This window comes from Erpetoichthys calabaricus, chromosome 11 (assembly GCF_900747795.2).
Source record: "Erpetoichthys calabaricus chromosome 11, fErpCal1.3, whole genome shotgun sequence".
NCBI lineage: Eukaryota > Metazoa > Chordata > Cladistia > Polypteriformes > Polypteridae > Erpetoichthys > Erpetoichthys calabaricus.
Window position 1 is genome coordinate 75,364,067 of NC_041404.2, and position 26,437 is coordinate 75,390,503.

Consider the following 26,437-nt stretch of genomic DNA (forward strand, 5'->3'; position numbering starts at 1 on the left):
GGCTGCACTTCCCAGATGTAAATTAAACTATTTTTATCTGGTACATTCTTAAAGATGTTTGCAGTACTTGCTGACTTAGAAGCAAGAAGATAACATATTATTATTGTGGGTGGATTTAAGTTATATTGATATGGGCTTGAGAAAGTTAAGAATTATCTTTCAGGCAAGAGACTTGCTATGCATAGAGAATGATCTCAAAAGACAGCTTGAGTCATAGCTACTTGAACCCAGAGGAGAGGAAAGTGGTAAACAAACCTGAGGTTGTTAAAATAGCAATTTCTAATAGAGGAAGTGTTGGGGAAAAAAGCAAATGCATGGCCACATTATTGATTTAACAATGGGGTGAAAAAATTAGCCCCACGAATGTCAAGGAGCTCCACTCTGACTATAGCAGCAACAAACGTAGTTAGTTCTATTATCTATTTGATGCTTGAGAAAAGATGTGGTGTATTCATTACCAAAGCATATCTTGATTGTGGAGCTGTATGTTCACAGAGACGTCTTTAAGATGATACATGAGGGATTTGTGGAACAACATTCCACTGTAAGTGGTCCTGCAAAACATACATTTCACCATTTAGTGAAATGCATTGATGTTACCTGAATACAAGTAAGAGAATAAATGCTATACAAAAGGTGAATTAAAAAGAAAAGGACAAAACACAGTTAAGCATTTCAGAATATGACCAAAAATACAAATTTCTTATAACTGGAAAACACACAATACTGCACTTTTCTGTCTGTCAAGTACTGTATGTTACATTATTTGTATCATATTCTGTATGGAATGATGTTTTTATTTATTATGTTTTGTTATTATTGCTGCTGCAACACCATTTTGTTTTTCATTCTTATGGTCTCGGCCAAGTTAATGTCATGTGTGTGGTCATCAGTGCTGCAGGTGACATCATTACACCACGTTGGTAAAAGCAGGCAGTGTACTTAATCAAGTATCCTAGTCGTTGCTTACATTTACTTCAAAATCCTTTCTTTGTAGTAGTCATTTTAGGGAATTCTCTGTCAGTCTGGTTATAATCTCCTCTTGTTTTTGACCTCAAATGTATTTAGCACAACTCTTTTGTTTTAATGAATGATCTTTTCTTATTGGTTTTGACCTTTCTTTGCCTTTTGACTGCATATCCTGTCTCATCCATTTATTCAGTTCATTGCCTCGTCTTTATTTACTAAAAAACACATTGCAATTTCATGACACTCTCCATGTAAATCAATAAAAATTAAAGAATTTAAGGAGCAAGTGTTACAGATTGCTTCACCCTCTTGTGACTTCTGGACTAGGAACTCAGAGAAAGCCCAGGTGATAGATCAGAGGCATCATTTTGTATTCTCTCATTTTTAGAGATTTCCTCTTTTTATTAGTATTATTAAAAGGAATTTGTAAGGTTGGCCCTGTTTTTCTGTGCATGCACAAACCACAAGTTTGCCTCTTGAGCTTCAGAGCAAGGCATGCTTTTTGTTTAGAGCCTTTCTCTGAGTTTTTTGTTATTTGACATAAAGAGTGTCTGAGGATTATTGTGAGTGGCAAAAAGACCGGGAGTTCATTTTCTTAGATAAAGAAATGGATACGCACAGCAAAAGATGAAAAAAAAAACAGGAAATCAAAAAATAATCAGGCAACCAAGAATCAAAGGGCAATCAGGGGCTGAAGACAAAACATAAGTCAAATTAACTCAATTTTATTTATACTGCTAATTTAAAAACAACTTCAAATAAATACACCATATATACAGTATATATATATATATATATATATATATATATATTGTCGCAGGTGGCTGGGGGTGGCGACCCGGCTGGGATGCCCAGGAGGACCGGAAGAGGGCTTATGCCCGCCTCAGACCACGTGGTGGCGACCACCCTGGTTGCTATGGGGACCACGGATACAGAGCTTTGAAGCTCAACCCTGTTGGGGCCCGTGGTCACTGCCAGGGGGTGCCCCAGTGCCTTGGGGGCCCTGGACCTCAGCACTTCTGCCACACCCGGAAGTGCTTGGGGGAAGAGGAGCAGGGACACCCGGAGTGCTTCTGGGGATGCAGCCGGCACTTCCGCGACACTGGGGTGTGTCGGTGGAAGATTGCCGGGAATCACCTGGAGCACATCCGGGTGATTATAAAAGGGGCCGCCTCCCTTCATTGAGTGCTTGAGTCGGGTGGAAGAAGGACGAAGCTGGAAGGCATGGAATGGAGGCGGCCTGAAGAGACAAGGCAAGAGTGTGAGGCCTGGACTTTGGGGGAGTTTGGGGTTGTGTGGCATTTAACTTGTAAATAGTAGACTGTAAATAAACGTGTGGTGGTGATTCACAACATGTCCGCCTGCCTGTGTCCAGGGCTTAGTCCACAATATATATATATATATATATATATATATATATATATATATATATATATATATATATATAGATATATATATGTATATATATATATATACTGCGGTGGGTTGGCACCCTGCCCGGGATTGGTTCGTGCCCTGTGTTGGCTGGGATTGGCTCCAGCAGACCCCCGTGACCCTGTGTTTGGATTCAGCGGGTTGGAAAATGGATGGATGGATATATATATATATATATATATATATATATACAGTAATCCCTCCTCCATCGCGGGGGTTGCGTTCCAGAGCCACCCGCGAAATAGGAAAATCCGCGAAGTAGAAACCATATGTTTATATGGTTATTTTTAGAATGTCATGCTTGGGTCACAGATTTGCGCAGAAACACAGGAGGTTGTAGAGAGACAGGAACGTTATTCAAACACTGCAAACAAACATTTGTCTCTTTTTCAAAAGTTTAAACTGTGCTCCATGACAAGACAGAGATGACAGTTCTGTCTCACAATTAAAAGAATGCAAACATATCTTCCTTTTCAAAGGAGTGCAAAGCAAGCAATCAAAAAAAAAATCAATACGTGCCCTTTGAGCTTTTAAGTATGCGAAGCTCCGTTCAGCATGTCCTTCAGGAAGCAGCTGCACACAGCCCCCCTGCTCACACCCCCCTACGTCAGCGCAAGAGAGAGAGAGAGAGAGAGGGAGAGAGAAAGTAAGCTGGATAGCTTCTCAGCCATCTGCCAATAGCGTCCCTTGTATGAAATCAACTGGGCAAACCAACTGAGGAAGCATGTACCAGAAATTAAAAGACCCATTGTCCGCAGAAACCCGCGAAGCAGCGAAAAATCCGCGATATATATTTAAATATGCTTACATATAAAATCCGCGATGGAGTGAAGCCGCGAAAGGCGAAGCGCGATATAGCGAGGGATCACTGTATATATATACACATATATATATATAATATATATATACGCACACATATATATCTATCTATACATATTAATAAAAGGCAAAGCCCTCACTGACTGACTGACTGACTGACTGACTCACTCACTCATCACTAATTCTCGAACTTCCCGTGTAGGTGGAAGGCTGAAATTTGGCAGGCTCATTCCTTACAGCTTACTTACAAAAGTTAGGCAGGTTTTATTTTGAAATTCTACGCGTAATGGTCATAAGTGGAACCTGTTTTTTGTCCATATACTCTAATGGAGGAGGCGGAGTCATGTATTGCGTCATCACGCCTCCTACGTAATCACGTGAACTAAAAACAAGGAAGAGATTTACAGCACGAGTCAAACGCGGGAACGAAGGTAAATGACGTTAATTTTTGAGTGTCTTTTAATACTGTGTAAGCATACATATTAACACATGTGCAATTAAACGTGTGCATTTATGGGGTGATTTCTCAGGCTTAAAAGCTCGCCTTTTATTAAAAAGGTAAATGCAAACTGTTTTCATTCTGAAGGGCACAAACCACGTTAGATTTCAGACGTTAAACGCGCAAAAATGTCGGTACACCAGATAAATAAGCGCAACATATTATCAGTTGTATTGTATGCTTACAATACATATAGAAATGTGTTAATCATTAACTAATATTATGGGATGGTGTTTTTCGACTCACGCCTTGATTTAAACGATTGCATTTCTTGGTGGGTTTGCGTAGCTTATTGTCAATATCTTTACACCTCTTTTTAAGACTTAATTTAAAAAGGTTTTCTTTTCTTCTTAATTAAAATTTAAAAGCAATACTTCACCGCTGCGAAGCCCCTCTAGCGCTGACGTCCGAGGTTCGATTACCGTAAGCGAGTGCAGTGAGTGTGTACGCCTGATGAGCCAAGAATAAGGGGGAAAGACGTGTCGCGTGCTCTTTGCATTATTTGACAGTAAACTATTTTCAATCATTCTATGATCTGCTTCTCACAAATGAAGGCACTGTGGCTGATGTTACCTCATTTGCTGGCCAACCAAAAGCGTTACCTGGTAGGTAACCAGCCACTCACTTCACTCCCTTACAGGAATCGAACCTCGGAGGTTTTCTTTTCTTCTTAATTAAAATTTAAAAGCAATACTTCACCGCTGCAAAGCCCCTCTAGCGCTGACGTCTGAGGTTCGATTACCGTAAGCGAGTGCAGTGAGTGTGTACGCCTGATGAGCCAAGAATAAGGGGGAAAGACGTGTCGCGTACTCTTTGCATTATTTGACAGTAAACTATTTTCAACCATTCTATGATCTGCTTCTCACAACTGAAGGCACCGTGGCTGATGTTACCTCACTTGCTGGCCAACCATAAGCGTTACCTGGTAGGTAACCAGCCACTCACTTCACTCCCTTACGGGAATCGAACCTCGGACGTCAGCGCTACAGGCGAAGCCCCTAAAATTGCGCCACGACGTGTGGTTCGTTTATTTGACAGCATGTAGATCGGGGTAATTACATTCACGGCATTCGTAGTCTGATTCACAATCTGATTGTATGGGTGGTTACCTACCAGGTAACACTTATAGTTGGCCAGCAAGTCAGCTCGAAGTGATCACTCGAGTGAAGGCAGCTTCACAAAAAAACAGATCCTTAACAAACTGTTATTAGTATATTTTCCCTCAATTTAAAAAGGTTTTCTTTTCTTCTTAATAAAAATTTAAAAGCGGTACTTCGCCGGTGCGAAGCGCGTGGATTTGACCGACTGACACATACAGACATATTCATGAGTGCAGGTACTTCGGAAAGAAAGCACCGTGTAAACCTAAAGTTTAAATTAAGTTCATAGACCTACAAAAGGTTGCCATTCATTTGAGGCAAGATTGCTTTTCTTCTGTACAACTATACGTTGCATTCTCAAGAGTGTGCTTGCACGGCTTCGGATATAGATATATATATATATGTATGTATGTCTATATATAAATATGTAAGCTTATAAGTACTGCCTTACTTCTCTTTAAGAAAGGAAGATGTAATGATACTTAATTTAAACGATTCCATGTCTTCCTGGGTTTCCTTAGCTTATTGTCAATATCTTTACACCTTTTTTTAAGACTTATTGACTGAAACGGGCTTTCACGAAAAAAGTTAGGGCTTTGCTACAGGATACACCCTCCACAAGTTAAGCAAGTAAAAATAAAATATATATTTCTGTTTTATTTAAACCTTTTAAGTTCGTATACATAGCCCCATCTGGCTGTTTTATTTTTTTTTTTTCTTTCTTCAGTAATATTTAATCTCCTTAAAGAAAAAGAACATATCCATTTTACTTTTTTTGTATCTCTTTAGTAATATTTTAGTGTAAAAGGATAACCAGTATTTAAACCTTTTATGTTACTTTATAAATTTATTTTACACAATGTTGAAAAATTAATAAGAAAGCTACATATTTTGGCAGCTGCTGCTTCAATTTTCAATGAAATGAAAAAACCTCTCCAAGAGAAAACGTCAATGAAGAAGAAACAGTTTGCACTATCTAAAAATGAGAAACCCTCATTTATAAAAGTTTGCTGCAGATGACTTAACTGAAAATAAATGAATAGTTCCTATGTGTATAATACATATTTATCTATTTGACTTATGCCTTTATTCCAGCAACTTGCAACATCTGAGGTACAATTTCTTACATTACTTTTGTTTTTTGCAGCACAGGCACCTGAAGTGACTTCCTCAGGGTCACACAGTGCTGTCAGTACCAGGATTTGAACTGACAAGCTCCGGGTTTACTGAAATATTACTGAAGAAAGAAAAAAAATGAAAACGGGCAAATAGGGCTATGCATACAGATGTCCATCCATCCATTATCCAACCCGCTATATCCTAAATACAGGAGCCAATAAGTAGATATGTATATATACAGTATATATATATATATATATATATATATATATATATATATATATATATATATATATATGTGAATGTATGTATGTATATATGTATGTCTATATTTATATCTATATATATATATATATATATATATATATATATATATATATATATATATATATATGTAGATATGTAAATTTGTATATGTATATATATATATATGTATATGTGGATGTGTATATGTATATTTATGTATATGTAGATATGTGTATATGTAGATATGTATATATATGTATATATGTTTATGTATATATATATGTTTACATAACCTCTTTAACACACTACTTCTCCGCTGCGAAGCGCGGGTATTTTGCTATATGTAGATATCTGTATATGTAGATATGTATATATATGTATATATGTATATGTATATATATATGTTTACATAACCTCTTTAACACACTACTTCTCCGCTGCAAAGCGCGGGTATTTTGCTATATATATATATATATATATATATATATATATATATATATATATATATATATGACAGCAACACTCATAACAATGACAACACAATTACATATATATATATGTAGATATGTATATATATATGTGTCAATCTATGTATGTATGTATGTCTAGATATATATATATATATATATATATATATATATATGTAGATATGTATATATATGTGTATATATATGTAGATGTGTATATATGTAGATATGTAAATATTTATGTATATATATGTGTCTGTGTATATATATATATATATGTGTGTGTGTGTATGTATGTATGTATGTGTGTATGTATGTATGTGTATATGTATATGTGTGTGTTTATGTATGTGTGTATATATATGTTGATATGTGTATATATATATATGTATATATATGTGGATGTGTATATGTATATATATATGTAGATATGTGTATATGTAGATATGTATATATATGTATATATGTATATGTATATATATGTTTATGTGTGTGTGTGTGTATATTATATATATATAAAAGACAGCAACACTCATAACAATGACAACACAATTACATTGACAATCATGTTACGTTATTTTTAAAATGTTTCCTTTTCTTTTTCATATCCTCTTTAACACACTACTTCTCCGCTGCGAAGCGCGGGTATTTTGCTAGTATTTATATAAAGTCAAAGAGTAGATGACAAAGTAGATCGTCGTAAAGAATTCAGAAACATTGGCACGATACACATGCAGAGCAGGTTAGAGATAATGAAAGTACTAAAATTCGAAAGTCTCAAATAAAACTGATAGTAAAGATCGTATTAGCACAAACAAACGGAAATTATTACTTGATGAAATAATAGAACAGCGAAAAGAGATTGACTATATTGTTCGGATTTAAACTTTACGTTGGAGAGTTGTAGATCATCTAATTCGTGTTGCCATCAGGGAAAAGTAGTGTTTCTTCCCAATTAAGAGGCATATCTGTGAGAATTTAAATATTTGTTGTTTGGTGAAAGTGAAATCCACATACGCGAGCGGCAAAGATGCAAAGTGGCTGGCACGTAGTACAGGCAGTGGGGGTTGGCGAGCAAAGCGAAGCCCCCTAGTATATATATATATATATATATATATATATATATATATATATATATATACAGTAGATAGATAGATAGATAGATAGATAGATAGATAGATAGATAGATAGATAGATAGATAGATAGATAGATAGATAGATAGATAGATAGATAGATAGATAGATAGATACTTTATTAATCCCAAGGGGAAATTCACATACTCCAGCAGCAGCATACTGATACAAAAACAATATTAAATTAAAGAGTAATAAAAATGCAGGTATAACAGACAATAACTTTGAATAATGTTAACGTTTACCCCCCGGGTAGAATTGAAGAGTCGCATAGTTTGGGGGAGGAACGATTTTCTCAGTCTGTCAGTGGAGCAGGAAAGTGACAGAAGTCTGTCACTGAAGCTGCTCTTCTGTCTGGAGATGACACTGTTTAGTGGATGCAGTGGATTCTCCATGATTGACAGGAGCCTGATCAGTGCCCATCGCTCTGCCACAGATGTCAAACTGTCCAGCTCCATGCCTACAATAGAGCCTGCTTTCCTCACCAGTTTGTCCAGGCGTGAGGCGTCCTTCTTCTTAATGCTGCCTCCCCAGCACACCACGGCGTGTGTAATGATGGCTGTAAAGAAATACACCAAAAAAATTACTGAATTACAAATTTAAAAACGTTTTCAGGCAGGATTTAAAAGTGACTAAAGTTGGTGCTGACCTAATATATTCAAAAACTTTGGGGTAGCTACTGCAAAAGCACAGTACCCTCTAAGATTAAGTCTAGAATTTGACACAATCAATAACTTCTGGTCAGAGGACCTCAGTGATCGTGAAGGAGAGTAAGAGTGTAAGAGATCAGTAAGATAAAAGGGGGCTAACCCATTCAGGGACTTCAAAACAAACAGTAAAATTTTAAAGTCAATCCTGTAGCGAGCAGAACGCCAGTGAACAGAAGCTAAGGCGGGTGTGATGTGATTCTGTTAGAAGCCAGGCAACAGTGTTCTGGACTACCTGAAGATGAGCAAGGGATGACTGATTAACTCCAGTGTATAATGAGTTGCAATAGTCGAGCTAAGAAGAGACAAATGCATAAATTAGTGTTTTAAAATCTGTAAAAGGTGCTATATAGGCACCTGACCCGACACAGACTCACACCGGAGGCACTTGTAAAAACCAAGAAGTTTTATTTTTCTTCACCTGTGGGGCACATCTGCCCTATGATCCCCACTGGCACAACACAGTCCTAAAGCACACCACACTCCTCTTTGGCACCACCACTCCTCCTCCAAGCTTCATCTTCCTCCTCCTGACTCTGGTCATTGAGTGGTGGTTGCTGGGCTCTTTTATAGTCCGCCCGGAAGTGCTCCAGGTGGTTGATTGCCGAGTTCCGGCTGCACTTCCTGGTGTGGCGAATACGCTGCCTATACGGGCTCGGGAGTCCCAGCTGCAGCACCCCCTGGAAGCGCCTGTGGGACCCAACAGGGCTGCACCCAACTCCAATTCTCATGGAGCCCTGCAGGAAACCAAGGCACCACTCCAACCCAGGGGGGCAGCCATCTAGCATCCAGGGGGAAATATTGAACAGTCCATGGCTGCTCCCCCTGAACATATAATAAAGGGGTGTTCAGGCTGGGCATGGACCCCACAAATCATATAAAGAAAGAAAGGGCTTGACCTTAGCCAATACCCTGAGCTGATAGGAAAAGTCTTTAACAATGGAGTTAATTTGTTTATCAAATTTGAGGGTGTTATCAAAAATCACAAACTTTTTTGCAAAGTCAGACACTAGTAATCACTCCTAAAGCAAAGGCCTACATGGATAATAAACTAACTGCACTAAGGAGAGGCAAAATATAGTATATCCACTGAGGGATAATGCATGATAAAGCCTTTGTGCATTTACAGTATCATGTCTGTGATGGCACAAGCATGGTAATAGAGGGCGTGAGATAACATCCCAATACTGTCGCATTAACAAGGAAAATCAAGATGGTATACTTTACCAAATTAAGTCTAACTGAGACAGGAACCTCAAAAATGAAACCTTTAAGTCAAAAAACACAATAAGCACATACAATAATGTGTAATGATACATCTTTGAGGACTAGCTTTGAAAAGTAAAGGCATTTTGGAGTTCCCTCAAAGATGCCTCAAAGAGTGTTTTCTCTTTTCCTCAGATACAAACCAAAGACACTGCAGATTTGACACACTCAGGAGGTTCAGAAGGCTCAAGAAAATGTCCTGATACAAGACCCGCTACAGGAGAGCAACCAGTAAGCATCCATTCCTGTCACATAACCCAAGAAAATAACCAGAAAAGAAGACTATTGACTATTGGGGGATCAAACCCATAAGAAGCTGGACAGCAAACACAGACCAGTTAATAATCTCTTGTTGGAGTACCATAAACCTGGTAGGCTAATATTGAACTGCACTGATTAAATAAACCATGTATGTATTCTAACAAGTTGGCCTTGGTGTGGCAGTCTTTCTCTTCCTGGTGGCTACAGTACTCCTATAAGGTGCCAACAAGTGTTACTGTCAGATAAGTCCACATAAAACTAAGCAAATGACACACCTTGTGGAAATAGTGTTTTCATTAATGTGTTTTGATTTTTTTTTTAAGATGATCCATACAAACGTACTAATAAGGGGACCAATGCCAGTAATGGCCGGTTAAGATATAATTACAAATGTGATGCAAAAAAAGGCATTCTGTACTTGCGCATATTTAAAAACAGGAGAAAAATGCTGAAGGCAATAGCAGAACTTCTGACAAAAGTCGTTCAGCTTAAGCCCACAAAGAGAGTCGCTGTGTAGGCCCTGTGCCCATTGGCTGCTCACTCTGCTGAGCTCAGCAGTAGGGAAATAAGCCACACATAAGGAAAGCTTTTGAGTTAAAAAAATCAATAGACAAATGCAAAATCTCAAGAGCTAAGATAACAACCTATTGTAAGCAATCAATCAACTGCTTCGGCTAATATTGGCTCTTCTTTGCAAAGCTGATGTTGGACATTAGCGCAGTTTCCAGCAGGTCCCCACAGTCTTTGGTGATGGTAATCCTGAAAACGAGCCATTACAGTTAGAGGAGCTTTCAGTGAAATTAATTGTATTCATCCTCAAGAAGGCAAATATGACTTTTAAACAAACAGTATGCTGTGTCTGACAGTTTATTCTACAGGCTCCTTTTATATTTCTATTGGTTTGTTTTTCTATTTTTAAAATTATTTTATCCTGCTGCCTGTAGAGTAATCACAGAGGTGAAAAACACGACTATCACTGTTATGTTTAATTGTATTGATTCCTAAAGTAATATTGCACTACAGCTCCAGTTAATTTAGCACAACGCTTTCCAGTGACGGCTTCTCTAATGTACTTTATTCGCCTGGGAATGTTTTGAAAAATGGGAATGTAACACTGGACACCATGGGACCTGCTCTTTTCTGCCGCCTTGCTTGTTTTTTAATACTTTCCTAGGATTTCCTATGTTAATTTTTCACACCTTTAAGTGTTTTATCACCACTTCTGTTTCCAAGAAGAGTTTATTTGTCTCTGTCAAGTGTGGAAACCCATATTCTCTCTGAGTTGATTTAGTGAAGCCCCGGTCTTTCAGCTGTTTGGATCTGGATTAATGTTGGCTTTGTGGATGCCATTGCTCTCTTGTGTCTATGGCGCTGCTTTCCCTTCTAGCTCTGAAGCCCTTTTTGCTTTGTGCTGTACACCCATTTTCATTTTCTAAATACAGAGACACTTTTATGCTTCTATTAATCCATCTGTTTTCAGCCGATGCAGAACAGAATTTATCCACTTAGGAACAGGCCTCTACCACTTCTTTTATTCCTAGGATTGGCTCCCATTATTTGTACCTGTTTATTATAGTAACAAATATCATGGCTCACAAATTAGGGAGTTAGGATGGGGCTTTGCTGCAGCACTATGTGTTATAACCTTTGAAATAGACCATCTGGAGAGTGCTTCTTTCTTAACATTTTTGATATGCTTTTCTTAGTGGGGCCGAAGAATGTTGCAGGGGAAAGAGAGACATGATTAGCCCACCTTTGTGTGATTCTGCCACATCCCATAGCAGAACAAAAACGGGCCTTGTGACGATTATGATGGTTCTGGCTTCTTCAGCAATTCTTTGTATGATTTCCTGCCGGTTTTTGCACTTGCCTTTGGATCATGGACCTGTTCAGAAAAATACTACTTATTCACCATATCTGTCAGGATCTTTCTGTGGTTCAGGAACTCACTTTAGCTTTGTTTATTGACAAATTTTTGTACCTATCCTACCAAAATCCATCAGGTCAGGTCAGCAGCTGATTGCTGTTGACTATTTCTAAGGATAATGGACCCTTAATACAGTTAGGTCCATAAATATTTGGACAGAGACAACTTTTTTCTAATTTTGGTTCTGTACATTACCACAATTAATTTTAAATGAAACAGCTCAGATGCAGTTGAAGTGCAGACTTTCAGCTTTAATTCAGTGGGGTGAACAAAACGATTGCATAAAAATGTGAGGCAACTAAAGCATTTTTTTAACATAATCCCTTCATTTCAGGGGCTCAAAAGTAATTGGACAAATTAAATAACTGGAAATAAAATGTTCATTTCTAATACTTGGTTGAAAACCTTTTGCTGGCAATGACAGCCTGAAGTCTTGAACTCATGGGCATCACCAGATGCTGGGTTTCCTCCTTATGTGGGCCTTTCTGTCTGAAGTTTAGTCTTCAACAAGTGAAATGCATGCTCAATTGGGTTAAGATCAGGTGACTGACTTGGCTGTTCAAGAATTTTCCACTTCTTTGCTTTAATAAACTCCTGGGTTGCTTTTGTTGTATGTTTTGGGTCATTGTCCATCTGTATCATGAAATGCCGCCCAATCAATTTGACTGCATTTAGCTGGATTTGAGCAGACAGTATGTCTCTGAACACCTTAGAATTCATTCGGCTGCTTCTGTCCTGTGTCCCATCATCAATAAACACTAGTGTCCCAGTGCCACTGGCAGCCATGCACACCCAGCCATCACACTGCCTCAACCGTGTTTTACAGATGATGTGGTATGCTTTGGATAATGAGCTGTTCCACGCCTTCTCCATACTTTTTTCTTGCCATCATTCTGGTAGAGGTTGATCTTGGTTTCATCTGTCCAAGAATGTTTTTCCAGAACTGTGCTGGCTTTTTTAGATGTTCTTTAGCAAAGTCCAATCTAGCCTTTCTATTCTTGAGGCTTATGAGTGGCTTGCACCTTGCAGTGCACCCTCTGTATTTACTTTCATGCAGTCTTCTCTTTATGGTAGACTTAGATATCGATACGCCTACCCCCTGGAGAGTGTTGTTCACTTGGTTGGCTGTTGTGAAGGGTTTTCTCTTCACCATGGAAATGATTCTGCGATCATCCACCACTGTTGTCTTCCGTGGACGTCCAGGTCTTTTTGCGTTGCTGAGTTCACCAGTGCTTGCTTTCTTTCTCAGGATGTACCAAACTGTAGATTTTGCCACTCGTAATATTGTAGCAATTTCTCAGATGGGTTTTTTCTGTTTTCGCAGCTTAAGGATGGCTTATTTCAACTGCATGGAGAGCTTCTTTGACCGCATGTTGTCTGTTCACAGCAAAATCTTCCACATGCAAGCACCACACCTCAAATCAACTCCAGGCCTTTTATCTGCTTAATTGATAATGACATAACGACGGACTTGCCCACACCTGCCCATGAAATAGCCTTTGAGTCAATTGCCCCTGAAATGAAGGGATTGTGTTAAAAAAATGCTTTAGTTGCCTCAGATTTTTATGCAATCATTTTGTTCACCCACTGAATTAAAGCTGAAAGTCTGCACTTTAACTGCATCTGAGTTGTTTCATTTAAAATTCATTGTGGTAATGTACAGAAACAAAATTAGAAAAAAGTTGTCTCTGTCCAAATATTTATGGACCTAACTGTAACTGCTACCCCGGTTTACCCTTTCCCAGGGCTTAAGAGCACCATAGGCCCCCTGGAAAAGTAGTGCACTGGCTTCCCTGTTTTGACATACATAGGCATCAGAAACATTGTGGGCCCCTATGCTCTTGAGGCGCCCGGCCAGCGCCCATTGTGCACATACGCTAAGATGGCCCTGCAGGGCTTTCCTCAACAATACCAAGACACCACACTTATACTATGTGATTAAATGTTGTGATTATATTGAAATCAAACCATGACACAAAATACAAAGTTGACACACACATGTACAATTGGAAAAAACAAGATGAGCACAAAACAACATAAGCAACACAAATGACACTTAGCAGTTGAATACATAATCCTGACGATATGCCACTTCAATCCATAGTCAGATGAAACCCAATTAAATTCCATAAGAAAGATGGGAAAGCTTCCCAGGTAAAAAAAATAATATACCTATCAAATCTTCCTTCTTCATGGGGTCCAGCAGCTGTTGGTGAAGAAAAATTCACTGATCTTGACTTTGCCAGTGATGCTGTGATCTTCGTGGAGTCAATAGAGGCTCTGATCGGAGCGCTCAAGAGACTGAGTGAGGAGTCTGAGCGTCTGGGCTTGTCAAGTGTCTTGGATAAAAACCAAGATCCAGGCCTTAAATGACCTCTTAGGCACAGCCATCAGTAATGTGTTTGGGAAGAGAATGTTGAACTTGTTGAGAGGTTTACTTATCTCAGCAGTAACATTCATGTCTCTGGTGACTCTTCCTATGAAGTCAGTAGATGGACTGGGAGAGCATGGGGCATCATGAGGTCACTGGACAGGGGTGTGTGGCACTCCCGATAGCTTTACAAAAGGGTGAAGGTCCAAGTCTTTAAAGTCCTGGTGCTTCCTGTCTAACTGTATGGTGGCGAGACATGGACGCTATCCGGTGAACTGAGATGAAGATTGGACTCCTTTGGTACTGTGTCTCTCCAGAAAATCCTTGGGTACCGTTGGTTTGACTTTGTGTCGAATGAGCCGTTGCTCACAGAGTTTCGAATGAGGCATATTATGTAGCCAAAACACCTCAGCAAAATAGGGAAAACTCTAAAACAAATGACCTAAACGAAGAACATTGTCAATAATTAGATTGGGCTTAAATAACTTCAAGTTTTACCAATAATAAATATTTAAAATAAAAAAAATTATTAAATATCAGAGAAGGGTGTCAAAGGAAAAAACATCAAAGCTGATCAATTATCAATTACAGTGGAAGAAGTCAGACACTAGTAATGTGACCTTACTCTGGGCCACAAAGCGGTCTGGGGTGGGGTATATGAAGTGGTTGCCACATCAGTATTGCCTTTGGTGTCACACCTTATTGTTTGCCCCAAAAGGAGGTAAGAGCTGCACCTTTAAGGGAGTAGATATAGTATGGACTTTGCAACGGGAAGGACAGGAAACTGTTTTAAAGAAACAGGAAGTCCATAGCTGGGAGGAATTATTCAAACATCAGAGGACCTCTGCAATTGCAGGAAGAGAGAAGCATTTTTGCTGCAGGAAATACAACCTACTAGAAAGGTAGCCTGTTCTGCACCACCCAGAAATGTGTTTGGGTGAGACAAGTTGGGAAGGGCTATAATAATGCACTTTACAGAACTGATGGGATGGATGAAAGGTGTAGAGGAAAGACCTTTGTGTTCATTTACCATGCAGAATAGATGGGGAGAGGATTTTTTAAGTATAATTTCTGTCAGTCATCAGTCAGTCATTTTCCAACCTGTTCCTTTTCAAAATCTTCAGTTTTATATCAAAAATAAGTAAAAAATTCATACCAAGAGATGCATAATAAATGTAACTAATATACCACCGTTGTGTTGGGTGGATTCATCTAAGAGTGAGTTGGCCCTCATTTTCCTGCAGATCAGCCTGAATTCTTTAAGTCACGGATGCAATTGATGCTGACATTGGGCGCTTCGATGGTGGCTCCCTGCCAATGCTAGTGTGTCCTGTATTTGTTGTAAATTAGCTGTTGATTGATCTTTTCTCTCAACAACTCATTCTAACTCATTTCACAGGCAATCAATTGGATTGCAATCTGGTAAGCGGATTTAGGGGGGTGGGTGTTTTGTGCCACATTAACTTGCATTCACAGTCACACATTCCTGAAACCATAACAGAACTTTGCTAGCCTTGTAGCATGGAGTATTAGTTTATTGAAAAGGCCCAATGGCAATTTGGTACCCAACTGCCTCAAGGACATGCACCTGACCATTTTCAGTCAAACATGGCTGTACCTCTCTCAACAGACCCAATATGCACCATGAAGACACACCCAAACTATTCCACAAGCATTCATAACACCCACCAGGATAGACCCATGGACTCATTGGTTTTTCATCATATCCTGGTCATTTCATCAGCATTCATTAGACACCTTTGCAGTCCTTATGTGTCATGTCTTTGTGTTTATTTTCTACCACAACCACACTAATTTTTGCTAATAGGAATGAAAAAAAGCAAAATGTTCTGATATGCCCTTTGCTGTCCTTCTATGGTACTCAGCTGTTAGCTAGCAGACCGATGCCTTGCCCATCTGTTACTAGTGTTCGCCTCCATAGACTTATGTTCAAAACACTCAACCTGCTGTCCTGTGGGAAAACCCCAGTAGGTCTGTAGTTATTGATGTACTCAAATTGACTTGTCTGGTGGTGCACAATGCCATGGCATCTTCAAAGGAACTGGAATCTTGTGCCACCTCCCTCTGAACTGAACCTGCTTGCCTTCATTAGATATCATTACATGCTCCTGATTGCATACCAGTTACATGGGGAGGACCACTGAACCTAACAATGCTGCATCCCAGCTTACACTTCTCAAATAATAAGTGAGAAGAGCTGCAACCTTTCATCTTTAATGTGGAGGATGTAGAGATATACAAAAGCCTCTTTTTCATTTCATGTGCTTTTCTTTCTTTTGTTCTTTCTTTTCCTATGAAGTCAAGTTTTCCTCCCACATCCCAAAGACATGCAGGTTAGGTTTCTTGGTGAGACTAAATTGATCTCCTTAAGAAAATGTGGATGTGTGTTCTATGATGGATTTCTTTGCTCCTGCCTTGTGCTCAGTGCTATTGGGATGGGCTCCAATCTCTGCCATGCTGAACTTTGATGTGCGTTTGGTAATGAATGAATGGAAGGGTGGACAATTAAATGTTATTATTTGGCTAAACCTTTACTCAAGGCAACCTACAAGATCAGAATGTTAAAAATGCAAAATACATGAAAAATGCCAACATACAGTATATACAGTAATCATCTATCTATACACATACACTTTACTTTCTGTGTCTTGCCCACTTGCTCCCTGTTGTCATTTGTATATGTATAGTAGACCTATCTGCATAAACAGTGATATTAAATCACACATATCTGCAAACCTGCTCTCCTCCTATGTTGACAGAAACATGTTCATAGGGAAAAAATTATATCAGTAAAATGAAAACATCTCCTTACCAAGTGAAGACTCTACTCTTTAGATGCTGGGTACTTGTAGTGACCCTTCAGCTCCCACAGACCACTCTGTCTGGCCATACTGGCACCCTTCAGCTCCTTAATTCTTACTTTGAGCTCCTGATTGCCGCCAGGGAGCTGCAATACCACTTATTGCTCTCACTGAAGACTACACGCAGACAGCATCAGGGACACAGACAAAGCCAAGGACCAGAGTAATCCCTGCAGGTTCTTTCCAAAGTTGCTACTTTTTTATTTTCAGTCAGGTAACTTGGCCTTTATTCCTTTAGAAAATGTATTGTTGCTGTCTTATTTTCCCTTTCTCATCAGTAACTGTAAGACCTATTCACTAATTTGATCTGTTCCACATTTTATTGTTTTAAAATGCATTGTGCATTTAACTGGAGACCAATGCCACTCATCATATTCTTCACTTTTGTCAGACCAAATCAAAACTGATGTAAACTGTTTTAGCTGACCACACACATACAGTTGGAGACAGGCATGAATCCTGGACTTGAGGGTCAGCATACCCAAGGTTACGCTAAAAAGCCCTGAGGACTCTGCTTGTGTCCTTTAAGCTGAGAATAAGCACCTGACAAACGCTTCTTCTGATAGGAGTTCAAAGGCTGCCTTTATATCACCTCTGAACACATCAAAGAGCCTAATGGACTTGCTCTACAGGCCTGGCTGGTCTCTTTTTATTGACTTGCTGCTGGTGGTGTTGGTTTTGGATCAATACTGATTCCCCAGTGCCTCATAAAGAGCTTCAGTTAAGGATTGGTTTTATTCCTCAGAGGTGCCAGCCTCGCTTTCTGTTCATATGCAGACATCATGCAGACCCTTGACCCCTTGAACAGCTCAGAAATTAATTGCAGGAAACAAGAGCCAACTCAGAGGAGACAGTGGCTGGCGTAATAATCAGAAAAAGATATGAAAAAAATCAGAATGTGGGCTGGAGCTGGAGGAGGTCTTGGGAAATGCATTCTTTTCCATTCATTCTTCTTTAATTAAATTCATTACTGTGTTGAGTGGCTTCATTAATTTCTTTAAACTGTAGTAAATATGTAATGCTCAATCAAACTTTATGTTATGAGGCATGCTTTGTTTTGGTTAAAAATAAGTAGTCATTCAAAAAAATATCTACAGATATACATGTGACTCAGATCTAAGAATATATATATATATAAACTGACCTAATTTCCAGTCCCAGGATCTTAAAAGCCCAGTTGCCCAGAAGAAGGCATCACTCATTGACTGGAGAGCAGAGGAGACAGAGCTCCTGCAAACACAGAAAAAGCACCTGAAAGCAGCCTTGATAGGTAGTTACCTTATTTGTTAAAATGCCAGAAGGCGATACTTTTGTTTGTACTTGCACCATCAAGCACTGTTTATTTTTCACTTCACAAGTAAATGGGGGAAATCCAGGTTGGCATCCCAATATTTATGTTGCTTTTCAACCCATCACTCCCTTGGACGACCTCATTATATACATATTGTGGACCACCTTGGCGCATACAACCACTCACCCCAACATAGACAGGCAGGACACGAGATCCAGTCCAGCACACACATTTATTTATAGTTGGAGAGCGTTTCTTCTTTGCTTTCCAGAGCTCAATACATAAAGCACAGCATAGTACACAGACAATTCACAGTCCTTCCTTCTTATCTTTCCAATTCACAATCCTTCTGCCTCCTCTCCTCCCTCGCAACCTTTGTCCTTCTTTCTCCCAACTCTGGCTGTTGAATACTGGCAGCTGGACCCCTTTAATAGGACATCCTGGTTTGGATGAAGTGCTGCCAAACAGGGTCCAGCAAACGTCCAAGCACCCCGGGCTCCAGGTTGATCTTCCATGCTATAAAAACCCATGGCCCTGCTGCTGTGTTGGTATGGCCACAATAACTATTTAATTAGGTTCCCCTGCCAGCAGACAGCCAGGAGGACCCATCTGGAATGCCAGCTGTGCCCCCGCTTCCCTCTATCGGTCTGGGGTAGAAAATGTCCTGAAAAAATATTCTCCCCTGGTCCTTCCATTGTTGGGGAGTCCTGGCCAGGTAAGTGCCCCAGGCGTCTGCCACAATATATATTGTAAAAGAAAAAGAGGACAAAGATAAAAGAGTTGGGGTGCCAAGACAGCCACCCCGTATAACTGGAAAAAGTAAAAAAAAAAAAAAAAATGCAATTATCATCTCTGCAGATGCGAGTTCAAACAGAACTGCCAAAGATGGCAGAAGTGCAGGCTTTCAGTCCTCTCACCAGAGAGAGGCAAGTCCAGGTGAACATCAGAGGTGCTCTAGCCATTAATCAACTGGGGCCTCAGGTATAACGCTGTGCGTAGAACTCACGCTATCACATGGCGTAAGCACAAAAGCGGGAATGTGCGTACGCACAGAAAAATCCAGATGCATAAATCTGTGCGTTCGCCAACTTCCACGTTCTTCCACTACATAAATCCCGATCAGCGTGAAAAGTAACGTATGTGCACGCGCCTGCTGCCCCAGCCCAACTCCTCCCAGAATTACACCTCTTTGAATATGCAAATCAATATAAATCAATATCAATATGAAAAGACAATGGGAAAAGCATGGGGGAAAAAAGAAGAATTTCAGCGAATACCAAGTGGAGGCAAGGAAAAACTTACTATTCATTGGTTTAAACAGTGGTATAATCAACAAAAGGAAGTTGATCGAGTGACATAGTGTCGGAGAAACTCGAAAGCTCAAGTTCACAAAGTCGCACAGTGCCCAAAATAAAAAAGAAGTTATCACATATCAAAGTCGCTGTGACAAGGTGAGTCGTAGCCCACCGTCTGAGTGTCATATGAAAGCTTATTAGGGTACAGAGAAAAAAAAATAGGCACACAGTGGGAAAAAAGCTCGAAATGTCAACTTTAATCTCGGAATTTCCACTTTAATCACGTAGTGTATTTTGTCATTAAAGTAGAACATCATAAACTTCATCTTAAAATCGTTTAATTTAGTAGTTTCTCAAATCCCATCGTAACTAAAGTAGCATGTTAAATGCTTTGTTTTGTATTTGATCTTCTATGTGCTCTATGTGTGTGAATCACTACGTGCTTCCGGGCTTTCTCTTCCTCGGACAGGACACAGAATCCATTACATTCGTAATATTACAGCTCTCTGAATAATTAAAATACTGAGATGTATACGTGATATCTTTTCCATAATGATAGGAATGAAAGCATGTTATTAAACATGGGAACACGGTGGCGCAGTGATTGTTCATGTCTCACGCAAGATGCTTGTTGCGCCATGCGCGACCTTTGATGAAATAATTTATTGCATCAGTACTGTCTCTTTCAAACGTACTAACCTCTAATTCCTGTCCTTACTTTTCTTTCTCCAAATACCCAATCGCCACAAAATCAGCTCTGTAATAAACGTTAAGCCATCTGTAAGCTTAGAATGACGATTCTTCAAAATGTTTAAGGAACATTGAAATATCTTCGTAGTATGTGTTTAATTATTCTATCCATCTATCCTTCCAGTGTCGCGCCAACCCAGCAAGAATACAGCACGAGGTAGGAACAATCCGTGAACTAGTTAGTGCTGTGGCACCGTGTCCTCACATGTTTAATTATTAACAATATAGATTATTTACATGAAGTTAAAGTTTTATCTGTATAATATAATCAACATATTTTGCTGCATTTCATCTTAAAAATTATATCGTCATCATATGTAAATACATGCTTTATAAAGTGGCACAGGTTGTGCAATATTATAACTGTAGTGCAAGTTTACAGTGAGGTAATTGTACTTATAAGTACAAACAGTTCTACAAGGAGCACTTGATGGACTGATTGAGTGCATTTAAAGTTCTTGGGATGAAACTGTTTCTGAACCACAAGGTCCGTACAGGAAACGCTCTCAAGAGTTTTGCCGTGGCTGAGGCAGTTTGTGCTTGATGCTGTATACCGATAATTCTCTTTCCGATCAGCTGCTGCTGTGATTCCAAACTCAGATACAGTGATAAAAATACTCTGAGTAGTGCAATGAGAGTAATATGGAAAAAGATGATCTGCTGTGGCAACCCTTAACGGGAGCAGCTGAAAGATGAAAAAGAAGGTGCAGTGAGAGTAACAACGCTAAAGCAGTTATGGTATTTGGAATACTATGGCTATTCCCTGGACCATTATATTGTTACAGGTTAATTACAATCAGATGCATTACACTAATAAACAATTTGCAGTTAATTTCAGTGTATTTATAAAGCCGCGTCAGGAATGTGGATCTAAGAAAGAAAAGGTAACCACACATGAACAGTAGCACTGCTTTGACGCTGGGTGCCACCAGTCTGCAAAACCGAGAGGAGAACTTGCGTACTCCAGGGTATGAGGTACCGTAGAAATGTGCGTGGCTTTACGCCAAGTTTAGGTTTTATACATCGCGATTTGAGCGTGGAAACGTTTGTACGCAACATTGCTGTGCGTACGCACCGTTTACACATGAGCTCACTGGTCTTTAATTTCATTATTTTGTTTCATTATTATTGTTGCCCACATAGGTTGCGAACCTGTAACAGCTTCACGAATCCTTTCTTTGTTTTATGTTACGTCATCAGTGTGAGCCTCTCCCACTTTTCATTATGTTAACTGTGAGATGAGAAATTGTACCAGCAGAGTCTGAGCACTAAAACATTTTCTGTTTTAACATTTCAGCCTGTTAATAATTAACATTATCAGATAAAGGAGTTCCGTGTGGTGTCATTACCCCTTAGTGGAGACTCAAATGAAAGAGCACCTCGTGAGTCACAACTCAGAAGCTTTGGAAGTTAAGTGGATTCAAAGCCAGAGCGCAGCAGTACAGCACGTGCAGTGAACACCGGTTACAATGGGATAACTTAAAGTCACATTCGATCACATTCACCTCATTTCCTTCCTCATACTGCTTGATCACCTTCATTTTTGTGTAGAGATCAATTGCCTTTTTTCTTATAATTGTAAGACAAATGTAACTGAAGTCAGTTGCAGAACCAGCTGCAGTTAATAAACTGAAATCGAGATGAATGAGTCATGGCATATGAAACTGGCATGACAAAAACTGTTGTTTGCCCATGAGATGTGGTAGCAGTTATAAGTCAAATGGTTGTAAGATGCATAGGTTTTGAGTCAATTACTAGCTATATATATATCGTGATAGATGGCTGGGGTTCTTACTTGGCCAGGATGCCTTGCTGATGGAAGGACCTGGAGAAACTTTGGAAGGTCAGCCCTGTTGGGGTTCGTGGTCAACACCAGGGACTGCATGGAGAACTGTGGAGCCCTTTATTGCAGCACTTTCACCACACATGGAGGAGCTGCCAGAAGGAAATCACAGGAAACCTGGAGCTGTATAAAAGGAGCCACCTCACTCCATTCAGGGAGTTGGAGTTGGGAGGAGGATGACGAAGTTTGCCAGAGGAGGAGGAGTGGAGGCGGAAGGAGAGAGCGAAGAGAAGAAGTGCTGTGTGCTATATTCTTGTGTTTTGCACTGTATACTGGAACTGAGGAAAACGATTTGGGAAGTGTTTTTCCATACTTAAATAAATGTGTGGTGTGCTGTAACTTCTGCTATCGTCTCTCTGTGTCAGGTTAGGGCGGCTGGTGCACCCCCTGGTGTTAAGGTCAGGAAGAACCTCCATGCCACATCCTGGATCCCACAATCTACTAATGCTGCTTTCATGTGCAATTAGAGCTTACAGAAGTCCAACTTGTGATGTTTCACCTTTCTACTTCAGTGTATTCCATGAGTTTCTGGTCGGATTTTATGGAGAAATGTGAGGTCACTGTTGAATTGTTACTTGATCTAAAAATATATAAATGATGTTTTTGTGAAAAGTAAAGGAGTACTTCTCCCAAATATTATATTTTTATATGTTACCTATACCATGTGACTTGTAGTGATGGCCAAGAAAAAATTTTAATCCTATGCTTCAACAATTTTAATGATAGAATGAAAGCCCAATATGACTAATCCTGGACAACAGCATACAATGCAAATGTCCATGAAAAAACCTCACATTACTTGTGTTGCATAGCCCATATGTCAAGTCACCCAGTTGAATGATCTCATCGTGCAAAATGCATGGATTTACTGCTAAAATCTTGTTAAATACATACTCCTGGGAAATTAAAGTATTCCACAAACAGGAAGCCACTTCACATGGACCTGAGGTTTTGACTTGGAGAGCCAACTCTCCCCCTCATTCATTGGTCAAGAGTCCTGTCTTCAGGCCACATTAACAAGAGCAATGTTGTTCTTTGCTTTTAAAACCACCAACCCTACTTTGAGCTCCATCTTGTATTAGATTGTAAATGTCGCAGTCAGTGAATTGTCTAATTGTTCCCTCCGACTTTCAAGAAAAATTCTGTCATGGTTGTCTCCAGATGTATATCTTATACGTCTGGCTCTGTGAGACTAATGTTAAACTATCACTCTGTGATCGACTGGCGTCCTGTCAGGACCTGCACCCAGTGCGACCAAATCATGAATTGGAGTAAACAGGTTCCAGATTCATTTGGTTTGATACTAAATGATAATGACAAACATTCACTCTAAAAAAAATATCAAAACTTATAGAAGTGCAAAAGTTTTGTTCTTTGCAAGTCAAGTTATTAATGAGAATTGAATAGAAAACACAGGATTATTATTAGTGAGGAGTTTCCATTCACATACAGCTTTGTAGAGCTGATGCTAAAATCTGTTTTACAAATGATTTCCCAATTTCAAGACAAGCACGACAATGAAAGCAAATTGTCCAGCAGATCCAAGAAATACGTTTGTGTTCAGTCAGCAGGAAATAATGGACAGACCAACAGAAACTGGTGGCATGTCAGGTGGCAGTGGTCCTCATGTGACAACCCAGATGGGACACCCGCAGGGATGCTTGGATATTTGTAGTCTGGAAGTGCAGCCCTGTTGAGGTCCCTGGGTCTCGTTAGAGGGCACTGTCGGGGAAGGACCTCCCTACTTTCTTTATGGCCTGGAAATGCTTCCTGGAAGACATGGAGTGACACCGTAAGCATTCCATGGTCCAACATAAAAGAAGTTTGGTGTCTCAGTTCCAGTGAGTCAGAGTCGGGAGGCACTCATTGTTGCCACTGAAGGAGAAAAGGCTGAAGAATTATATGATTTATTGCATTTTGTGGTTTACATCGGGGGCCTCATGTATAAACAGTGTGTACGCACAAAAATGTTGCGTATGCCCGATTCCATGCTCAGATCTCGATGTATTAAAACTAACCACATTTTCACGACAGCTCAATCCCTTGCATACGCAAGTTCTCCGCTTGGTTTTGCAAGCTGGTGGCACCCAGCATCAAAGCAGTTCTACTGTTCCTGTGTGGTTTCCCTTTATTTTTTAGTTTCACATCCCTGACGCAGCTTTATCAAATACCCTGAAATTAACAGCATATTGTTTTTTAGTACAAGGCATCTGATTGTAATCAACCTGTAACCATATAATTGTGCACCGAATGGCCAAACTATTCCAAATACCATAGCCACTTTAGCATTGTTACTATCAGTGCACTACTCTGAGTATTTTAACCCACTGTATCTGAGTGTGGAATCACAGCTGTACATCGGAAAGCACTATGGCAGATTGTGTCAAGAGCAGAAGAAATATCGGGATACAGCTTTTAGCACATGCTGCCTCAGCCATGTGCACAGTCTATTTGAACTTCTCCCATTCAGCAAACACTTCAGAGCCTTTCCTGTACAGAACTTGCGGTTCAGAAATTTGTACTAAAGTTTCATCCCAAGAGCTATAAACGTACTCAATCAGTCCATCAAGTGCTCCTGGTACAACTGTTTGTACTTATACTGTATGTACAATTACCTTACTGTAAACTTGCATTACAGTTGTAATATTGCAGAACCTGAGCCTCTTATGCTTTCATATTGTATATTTTTCACTGTTTTTAATCCTATTATTATTGTTGTTGTTGTTATTTTACCATTTTATAGGAAAATAATTTTATGGAGGATTTGCATATTGAATCTCATTGTGTCATACAATAGCAATAAAGGAATTCAATTCAACTAAGAGCACATATTTACAGATTATGACAACTGGCTTCTAAGCCGATTTAGATTTCCAGGTGCTGTCTTCTTGGACCTCTTGATATCATTTTTAAGATGAAATGCAGTAAAGTATATATATTACATTATACAGATATATTTTTAACTTAATTTAAATAATGTATATCGTTAATGATTAAATATGTGAGGACTCAATGGGCAGCTGATTGTGTGGCGATTGGTTACTTGGAGAAAAAAAAGGAAGGACAGGAATCGGGGTTAGTACGTTTGAAAGTTACAGTACTGCTGCAATAAATTATTTTATTGAGGGTCGTGCATGGTGCAACAAGCATCTTGCAGAAGGCAGGAACATTCTCTGGAAGGGGCGCCAGCTCGTTGCTACCACATGCTTTAATTTCTATTATCATGGAAATTATATCAAATATACATCTTAGTATTTAAATTGTTCAGAGAGCTGTAACATCATGAATGTAATGTATTTTGTGTCCTGTCGGCATAAGAGAAGGCCCTTTTAAGAAGCACATAGTGATTCACATACATAAGAGTGCATAGAATATAACGAAGCATTTAACGTGCCACTTTAGTTACGATGGGATTTGAGAAACCATTAAACTAAATGATTTCAAGATGAAGCTTATGATGTTCTGTTTTAATGACAAAGTAAACTACGTGATTAAAGTGGAAATTTTGACCTTTTTTCACACTGTGCCCCAGTTTTTTTCTTTTCTCTGTATCCTAATATGCTTGTATATGACACTCAGATGGTGAGCTACGATTCGCCTTTTCTGACCACTTCTTATTTATTTCAGGCACTGTGTGACTTGCTCAACTTGAAGTTTCGAGTTTCTCCTCCACTCTTTCACTCAATCAATTTCCTTTTCTTGTTTATATCACTGCTTAAACCAACAAATAGTACATTTTTCCTTGGCTCTACTTGGTATTTGCTGAAATTTTTCTTTTTTCCTGTGCTTTTGCCATTGTCTTTTCACAGAATGCAAAACGTAAGGGGCTATTTATATTGATTTGCATATTCAAAGAGGCGTAATTCTGGGATGAGTCGGGGTGGGGCCGCAGGCGCGTGCACAAGCGTTAATTTTCACGCTGACCGGGATTTATGGAGTGGAAGAACGTGGAAGTTGGCGTACACACAGATTTTTGCATCTGGATTTTTTTTGTGCATACACACAATTCCACTTTTGTCCGTATGCCAAGTTTTAGTGTGAATTCTACGCACGCCGT

The 26,437-nt window shown here is 39.4% G+C and overlaps 1 protein-coding gene across 1 annotated transcript in view; it reads left to right on the forward strand.

Moving 5' to 3' along the window:
* prickle3 (prickle homolog 3) overlaps positions 1 to 15,235 on the forward strand; it is a 296,269-nt gene extending 281,034 nt beyond the window's left edge. The window contains exon 12 of the transcript XR_007936247.1: positions 15,222 to 15,235. The gene's annotated coding sequence lies outside the window, so the exon portion shown is untranslated. The remainder of the gene's footprint in view (positions 1 to 15,221) is intronic.
* Positions 15,236 to 26,437: the final 11,202 nt, after the last annotated feature.